This window comes from Microtus ochrogaster, linkage group LG4, assembly GCF_000317375.1.
Source record: "Microtus ochrogaster isolate Prairie Vole_2 linkage group LG4, MicOch1.0, whole genome shotgun sequence".
Taxonomy (NCBI): domain Eukaryota; kingdom Metazoa; phylum Chordata; class Mammalia; order Rodentia; family Cricetidae; genus Microtus; species Microtus ochrogaster.
The window spans coordinates 8,527,745-8,528,186 of record NC_022030.1 but is presented as its reverse complement, the minus strand read 5'-3'; positions in this window follow the sequence as shown (position 1 = coordinate 8,528,186).

Here is a 442-nt window from a genome sequence, read left to right as displayed (position 1 = left end):
GACAATTAGCCAAACTGTGAAAGCCTATTGTGAAGCACAGGGTTTGTCTGCAAGGCAGGATCTGATTTCAGTTTGAAGGGCGACCAATCCGTGAGACAGACACATCTGCACAGCCTGAAGGTAGAGGATGCAGGTATGACAGACATGTTCCAGTGACAGACAGGAAGTGTCCCCTAAACAGGGAGCCTACTACTCTACTCCAGAATTTTGTTACAGGTTATGGATGCATTCTCAATTAGAAAGCTGGAGTTTGATTTCTGACCCTTTACTGGATGTAAAGCAGCTGGTGAATTGCGAAATCCCTAATTGGCCAGAGTTCTGTTTTGGTTGACATTGAATGGAGCTGATCTGGGAAGGCCCTGTTCTGTGAAATACCCCTCTCCCTTAGCGCCATGCTCACTGTTCTGTGAAATACCCCTCTCCCTTAGCGCCATGCTCACTG